Source organism: Schistocerca cancellata, chromosome 2 (genome assembly GCF_023864275.1).
Source record: "Schistocerca cancellata isolate TAMUIC-IGC-003103 chromosome 2, iqSchCanc2.1, whole genome shotgun sequence".
Classification (NCBI taxonomy): Eukaryota; Metazoa; Arthropoda; class Insecta; order Orthoptera; family Acrididae; genus Schistocerca; species Schistocerca cancellata.
Window position 1 is genome coordinate 516,439,477 of NC_064627.1, and position 8,440 is coordinate 516,447,916.

Below are 8,440 nucleotides of genomic sequence, written 5' to 3' on the forward strand. Positions count from 1 at the left end.
TGAACTTGTAACGAAACGCGCTGATCTTCTTTGGATCTTCACTATTTCCTCTACCAATCCTATCTGTTTCAGATCCCAGACTGTTAGCAACATTCAAATATTGCTCGATCGACGGTTTTGTAAGCTACTTCCTTTGTGAATGGACTAAATTTCCTCAGGATTCTTCCAATGAATCTCGGGCTCATATCTGCTTTATCTGCGATTAGTTTTATGTGGTCGTACCACTTTAAATCATTCCGTATGCACACTCCTAGATATTCTGTAGATATAACTATTTCATAAATATTTCCAATGACTGTTCCTCAATCCTGTAATCATATAATAATGGGTCTTTCTGTTTACTCATAGTTAATACGTTACATTTGTTAATGTTAAGGATCAATTGCCACTCCCTTCACCAAGCATCGATCCTCTGTATGCCTTCTTGCACTTCGCTATAACTGTCTAGCGTTGCGACTACACTTTACAAAACAGCAGCATCCACGAAAAGCCTCATGGAATTTGTGATTTTATCCACTAGATTAATTATATATACACTGAGGAGCCAAAGAAACTGGTACACCTGCCTAATATCGTGTAGGATCTCGCGAGAACACAGAAGTGCCTCAACATGGCGTGGCATGGACTCGACTAATGTCTGAAGAAGTGCTGGAGGGAACTGACACCGTGAATCCTGTAGGGCTGTACATAAATCCGTATGAGTACGAATGGGTGGAGATCTCTCCTGAACAGCGCGTTGCAAGGCATCCCAGATATGTTCAATAATGTTCATTGTGGGGAGTTCGGTGGCCAGCGGAAGTGTTTAAACTCAGAAGAGATTCTCTTAAATCGTCGTTGGTCCCGTTCTTGCAGGATCCTTTTCCAGCCGCAACGATGTCGGAGATTTGATGTTGTACCGGATTCCTTATATCCACGATACATTCGTGAAATGGTCGTACGGGAAAATCCCCACTTCATCGCTACCTCGGTGACGCTGTGTCCCATCGCTGAATCCAAGACTTTTAGAAGTCTGTCAGGCTAGTCCTTCCACTTATCAACACTTCCGATATCAAAAACTCATCCTTAGAGGCATTCCGCAACCCTTTCTTGCCTGTTACGTCTCCAAATGATATTAGTGTTGTTCATTTGCTCTTGCCGTAGCAACAATCTCTGCTTGGTTCACATACTTGCAGTTCATCTTTCGTTGAAAAGAGCAATCATATTTTTCGTACAATCGTAGCAACTTCTGGTACACAAGCAGATGCTCTTTCTCTTTTCAGTACCACTGATCATAAATCGTGCAACGCGCACCTCGTATGCTCTGGCAGTTGTATTTTTCCTTCCCCAACAATTTCACGTACATCTACACTGAAGAGCCAAAGAAACTGGTACACCTGCCTAATACCGTGTAGGGCCCTCGCGAGCACGTAGAAGTGTCGCGGCACGAGTGGAATGTACTCGACTAACGTCTGAAGTGGTGATGGAGGGAACTGACAAAGTAAATCCTGCAGGGCCGTCCATAAATACATAAGAGTATGAGTGGGTGGAGATCTCTTCTGAAAAGCACGTTACAAGGCATTCCATATATGCTCAATAACGTTCATGTCTGGGGAGTTCGGTGGCCAGCGGAAGTGTTTAAACTCAGAAGAGTGTTCCTGGAGCCACTCTGTAGCAATTCTGGACGTGTGGGATGTCGCATTGTCCTGCTGGAATTGCCCAAGTCCGTCGGAATGCACAATGGACATGAATGGATGCAGGTGGTCAGACAGGATGGTTACGTGCGCGTCACCTGTCAGAGTCGTATCTAGACGTATCAGGGGTCCCATATGACTCCAACTGCACACGCCCCACACCATTACAGACCCTTCAGGTTCAATAGTCCCCTGCTGACATGCAGGGTCCATGGTTTCATGAGGTTGTCTCCATACCCATACACGTCCATCCACCTGATACAATTTGAAACGAGACTCGTCCGACCAGGCAACATGTTTCCAGTCATCTACAGTCCAATGTCGGTGTTGACGGGTTCAGGTGAGGCGTAAACCTTTGTGTCGTGCAGTCATCAAGGGTACAGAGTGGGCCTTCGGCTCCGAAAGCCCATATCGAAGATGTTTCGTTGAATGGTTCGCACGCTGACATTTGTTGATGGCCAAGCATTGAAATCTGCAGCAATTTGCGGAAGGGTTGCACTTCTGTCACGTTGAACGATTCTCTTTACTCGTCGTTGGTCTCGTCCTTGCAGGATCTTTTTCCGGTCGCAGCGATATCGGAGATTTGATGTTTTACCGGATTCCTGATGTTCACGGTATACTTGTGAAATGATCGTACGGGAAAATCCCCGCTTCATCCCGACCTTGGTGATGCTGTGTCCCATCACTCGTGCGCCGACTGTAACACCACGTTCAAACTCACCTAACTCTTGATAACCTGCCATTGTAGCAGCAGTAACGGATCCAACAATTGCTCCAGGCACTTGTTGTCTTATATGGCGTTCCGGACCGTAGCGCCGTATTCTGCCTGCTTACGTATGTCTGTATTTGAACACGCAAGCCTATACCAGTTTCTTTGGTGCTTCAGTGTGGTGTAGAAAGTAATTGTCCTATAACACTTCTGTGGGGTACGTCTGAGTTTCTTGTAAGTCAAAAGATCTCTGTCCGTTGAGAATGAGATGCTGTGTTCTGATAGCTAGAAACTCTTCAATCAAATCGCACAGTTGGTCTGATACATCGCACGCTTGTAGTTTGTTTTTGTTAGGCGGTAGTGCGGAAATAGTTTCTTAGTTTTCTCGTGCAGCGTTTCCTTGTGTGTTGTATCCCCTACATGTCTCACCTCTACCTTTTGTTACTCCTATCAGAATTCTGAAAAACGTCATCTCATTCGGTCGTACGTTGCTTCTTTTTCTTTCCAGGATTCTGCATCGTGCAACACAACTGGTATATAACAGTTTAGTATATAACTTCCTTATTTTTCTGGAAGACTTCTTTGTTTCATGTTATTCGTCTCACATTTGCGATAAACTATCATTTCGCCTTGCATGTTTATTTATCTTTTGGTCATTTCTTCCAATTTCCTATATTATTTTCCCCAGGTACTCCAATTTTTCTACGGTTTTCAGCCGCGCCCCACACAATACCACAACAAATGAATTTTAGTTGTCAGAGTAAAACCAATAAACGGAAGTAACTTTGTGAAACATAAAGTATGTGACACTGAAGGTAGGTATTTTGTTACCAGCGAGTGTCGCTGCAAGCCGTTTAAGCTGTATGTACATAAACAACCTACATTTTTAGAATAGGGTGGTAGTCACAGCCGTGCAAGTGTGATAAGACAGTTCGGATGAACAACGTGATCGAACGGTGGCGTAGGCTCGGTGCTTGAACATTTCGACGGCTATATGTCTGCCTGTCTGCAGTGGCAGTTCGGCATTGAATTAGCGACATTGCGTTGTCGATCATCGTTTAGAGACCTTAAACACCCCAGAAACGACTATTAATTAAATGAGCGCTACAGCCAGGTCTTGACCTCTCCACAGGAACGTATGGGTCTAGGTTTCCATCGTTAACTCGAACACTAATCTTTCAGCGATTGGTAATAATGGTAATAATTAGAAAGTAAAAATCTACTCAATAACTGGTACATTATTTTGTTAACATAATAATAACGTCGTTTCGGCTGCTTCGTTGCAGATTTGATGATAGCAATAGCCGAAACTACAAGGAACAGAAAAAATCAAAAAATCATTATTCTACAATATGTTTACAAAAAATGGTGGTTCCACATGTTCTTTATTTTTCAACATATTCCTCTACCTTTTCAATGCACTTCGATCAGCGACTCATAGGCATGTGTATTGCTGCCAAGAATAAGGTTTTCGATTGCTCACGAAGGTGCTTTTGCACCACTACGCACCTCCACGTGTGAGAAAAATCGACGATCTCGCAAAGCATCCGCGAGGGTCCCAGACAAATAAAAGCTGAGGGAGCACGATCTGGGCTGTAGGGATCGTGTTCCAGCAGCCCAAAACCCAATTTCTTAGTGGTAACAACGTGTGGTGAGCCTTATGCATGCAACATTAAAATTTTCTTTGACAAGATACCTTGTCGTTTGCTGCGAACTACTGCCTTTAGATTGTTTCTCAACAACTCTCTGTAAGGATCTTTGTTAATAATCGTTCCTGTTGTCATGTACTCTTTCAGTACAGGCCTATTTACGTCGCGAAAAATGCTTAGCATAACCTTTTCCATAGTCTTGGCAGTCTTGCACCTTTTTGTTTTTGGTGATCCGGGGTGTTGCCACCCCATATTCCACTCTTCATCTCGTTTCTGATAAAAAATGTGGTGCCTTCCCTATCACATGCTCCTTCCTGTTCATGTGTCACACTCCTTCGGCCATTTTTAACGCCTCGATCCACAAGTAAATACTTTTACGTGTCACGGCACTATCCCTGTATTGTGCTGAAAGTATACCATGAATTTCAGCCTCTTTTACACCTTCTGGCCAATGGGAACCATTCGCTGCTCGTTGTTTCTTCTTGGTGCATGCTGCGAGCGTAGAGGAAGTGTTTACGCTGTCTCTGCCAGAATGTAACTAAAAGCGCTCGGGCCGAATGGCGAGTGCGATATTTCAATGGTAACAACTGCATGGGCAGAAGGCAGTGTGAGAACATAAAAAATGTATTATGATGAGAGTGAAGACAATTTTTGACTCCTCGTACATCATAAACAAATAAGTATATTAGGTGATCTAGGCGGCGTTATCCACAAAGTATCCATAATGATCGTCGATTCACTCAGGAAACATATATCCTTCATAAAGCAGAATGTTAAACGCAACTTTCATAAGGTTATAGTACAAAGAGTGGCAGCACAACGTTACAAGGACGAATATTTTAGCATGATAGTTCCAGAGAAGTAATTATCTCGGCTGCGTTTTATCTTTTAACTAGCTTAGGCCAGTGTCTGCACTTGTTAGGAGTTGCACTGGCGTCCAGAGTGCTCTACACCCAGTTGGTCTCAATGGCTTATGGATTATACCGGTATTGGACAAAATTTTGAAACACTGCGAGAAATGCATGCTTGAACATAAATGCAGATGCTATCCAAGCCTGCAGGTTGCGCTGTTGCGTTTCGCCGTTGACGATATCCCTGCGACCTCCTCAATAAGTTGAAAGTGTCAGTCGCGGTCAGAACAGTATTCTGTTTAGTTGTGAATGCTAAATGACTTCGAACATGGGCAAATTTTTGGTGGTCATATGGTGGGTATTTCCGTAATCACAGCAGCTTAAGTCTTTGGTGCTTCAAGAGGACTGTATCGAAGATTTGCACCGCATACAGGGAAAGCAGGAAAGCATTATCGCTATGTCACAACGCAGACGGAATTGCGTGTTGAGTGATCGTTACAGACGGTCATTGAAGAGGATTATGACGAGAAATAAGAGGGCGACAGTTGCGAATGTTACTGAAGAGGTAAATGTCGCACTCGCGATCCCTGTCAGCACCAAGACACGGAGGAAGCTCCACAAGGACGAAATTGCAGGGCGAGCTGCCATTCCAAAACCACTCGTCCGAAATGCAAATTCACGTAAAGGGAAAGCGTGGTACCGATTCCATTAAAACTGAACTTTGGAACAATGGAAGAAAGTCATTTGGTCGGATGAGTATTGTTTCACACAGTTTCCAACTTCTGGCCGAGTGTACATACCAAGAGAGAGAAATTGCGGGGCTTCGGTGATGCAATGGGCAACGATATCGGGGCATTGCATGGCCCCCGAAGGTGCCCTACAAGGTCATATTGCTGTCAAGGTTTGTGCGACCATTTTGGGTGATCGTGTCCATCCGATGGTGATGCCGTGTTCCAAGACGGCAGGGCCACTGTTCACACCGCTCGCATCCTCCAGCACTGGTTTTGTGACCACAAGGATGAATTGTCGCATCTCTTTTGGCTGCCTCAGTCACCAGGTCACAATATTTTTTAGCCTTTGTGGTGTACTTTGGAGAGAAGGCTACGTGTTCGCTATCCACCTCCATCATCGTTACCTGAACTTGACGCTACTGCTACAAATTGCCTTTCAAAACCATACAGGGTGGCGCACGAAATGTGTTACCAATTGTTTCTTTCACAATTAGATACCCCGCTGGAATCTCTACAGCAGTACCAGCAGAGCTTGGAAAAACAAATGAGTTACGAAATGACGTGTAATTCACGATACTGCCGCTAGGAGACTAGTAAGCAGCAATGGCTGACAATGGAAGACTGACGACACAGCAACGATTAGCAATTGTGTTACTTTTTCATGAAACGAAAAGCCTTGTGACTCAGAGGCGTTTTCGACAACAGTTTAACACACGATGGATCCCTTGCAAGAAGACAATCCACAGGTTGTACGATAAATTTGTACAGGAAGGAACAGTATTGGAAGCGAAGCGATCTCGGCCTAAGCCTGTTTGTTCGCCACAGAATATTGAAGCAGTACGAGTTGCTGTACAGAGAAGTCCCGCGAAATCGTGTAGAAAGGCAGCAGTGCAACTGGGAATATCCAGACGCTCCGTTCAACGCATTCTTAAAAGTGACCTCCATATGTACCCATACAAGATGACCTGTGCACAGAAGCTCACTGAAGAACACAAGCAGCAGAGACTACTGTGTGCTCAGTGGGCGGAGGATAGGGAAGAAACTCTCAACAACGTTTGGTTTTCAGACGAGGCGCATTTTCATTTAGACGGCGTGGTTAACAAACAAAATTTACGCTTTTGGGCCACTGAAAACCCACAAGTGCTTCATGAACGACAACATTATGCTCCGAGGATTACAGCGTGGGCAGCAATTTCCAGTCACGGACTTATTAAACCCTTTTTCTTTGGAGAAACTGTGAACAGCGAGCGTTATTTGAGCATACTTCGCCGGCCGGGGTGGCCGAGCGGTTCTAGGCGCTACAGTCTGGAACCGCGCGACTGATGACCTCAGAAGTCAAGTCCCATAGTGCTCAGAGCCATTTGAACCATTTTTTGAGCATGCTTTGCAATAACTTCATTCCACAGCTTCTTGCTACTGCCTTGCCCTTCAACACGCAGTGATCCATGCAAGATGGATCAAGGCCACACACTGCAAACACTGTGTTGGAGTTTTTACACGAGCATTTCGACATGCGGATCATTTCACTCAGGTTTCCAGGTCGCTTCTACGACGGACAATATTGCCCCCCCCCCCCCCCCCCCCAATAGTCCAGACCTCAATCCATGTGACTTTTTTCTTTGGGGGTACCTAAAGGAAAAAATTTTCCGGAAACGTCCACGTGATTTAATGGAGCTCAGAAGACTTATTCTTCAAGCTTGCAGTGAAATTACGGAAGACATATGCCGTAGGGTAATCACTAACTTCAGTGTTCGTTTGAAGGAAGTTAGGAAACGAAATGGTGGACATACTGAGCATGTACTGAGTTAGAGCAAATCTCCATGGACGGCTCTTCATTGTAGTATATGTTCCTTTCAGATTGTATTGACAATAAAGTTTATATTCAAAAACAAAATGGTAACACATTTCGTGCGCCACCCTGTATTTAGCCATTCCGAAACGATCGGAAGCTGTATTGAATGCCAACGGATTTCCTACACCGTATTAGGCATGGTGATGTGTTGTGTTTTTGATGTTTCCATATTTTTGTCCATCCGCTGTAAGTTCATTGACCTGTTACTGTCGTAGGCATTTATTCCGTTGCTACCTCTCTCATCTCACACTTCCGCTTTCACGAGAGCTGTAGCTTATGGGCGTTCGCTCGTCATAAATTAAGCATTTATTTCCTTGCCGAATGCATTTCATGTTGGCGCGCCAATTTAAGACCGTCTCCGCTGTTTGTTTATGAATCGTGTAATACGAGGCCCATCTAAAAACGGAGCGTTATCAACTTTGAAGGTTATCGTGCATGAAGTTTACGACTATGCTGAGCAGCCTAAAAATAAAGTCAGAGAATGGAGAGATATCTAAACGGAAACATCTGTTAAATGCATGCATGCGAATGGAGAGACATATAGAGAAGGGCCACGTCATGATTAACACACTATGCTGCAGCAGGTAAGTTCACGGCGAACATTTGAAAATATTGAATCTAAAGACTCATACTATAACGTAAAGAAGCAAAGCACAAACATCAATCTTTATCAAAAAATTATGACAGATGCCTACGATGCGCGCTTGACTTTCGTATAAGTGTGCAAAACAGAAACAATGAACACAGTCGTCTTTAAGACCGCTTCCAACGCTTTAAGGCTGGAAGGGATTAGAGAATATCGAGAATGTTGAATCCTGTCTAATCGTTGAATATCGAGTGTCTAGGAAACCTGCTTTCTCGAATCGCTAGACAAACAATTCAAGCAAATCGTATTAATGAGTTTAGTTACGAAATGAACAATGACAATACTTAACTTTGACAATAACACAAAAGTGTCGCAAGCAAAGGGCGACACGC